Raw genomic sequence first — 473 nt, 5'->3', positions numbered from 1 at the left:
CAGAGGCTGAGATGGTTGGATGGCATCACTGACTCAATGGACATGAGTTTGAGTAAACTCTGGGAGTTGGTGATGGACAGGGAGGCCTGGCGTGCTGCAGTCCATGGGGTTGCAAAGAGTCAGACGTGACTGAAGTGAACTGAACTGCAGGATCAGCTGCCACTTACACAACTTTCTGGAGATGACAGGTGACATGGGTTATCTGCTCGCAAAGAATCCTCACCGAGGAGTGACTCAGGAAGCTTTCCTTCACATCCAGAAAGTTCAGGTTCTCATTTGAACTGAACACAGAGCAGAGATCTGCCCAGAGTTGGAGAGAATGATGGTCATGCTGTGACCTAGGAGAAAAGCACAGACAGGAAAGTCTATGAAAGAGAACCATCAACAAAAGGGCAGGGGTGGTGGAAAAACTGGTGAGCTCTTCAAAAGGTACAAACATCTGGTTGTAAGATAACAAAGCCCTGGGATGTAAT

The sequence above is a fragment of the Bison bison genome, unplaced genomic scaffold, assembly GCF_000754665.1.
Source record: "Bison bison bison isolate TAMUID 2011002044 unplaced genomic scaffold, Bison_UMD1.0 scf7180017847092, whole genome shotgun sequence".
Lineage (NCBI taxonomy): Eukaryota > Metazoa > Chordata > Mammalia > Artiodactyla > Bovidae > Bison > Bison bison.
Note: the sequence above shows the minus strand (reverse complement) of the source record.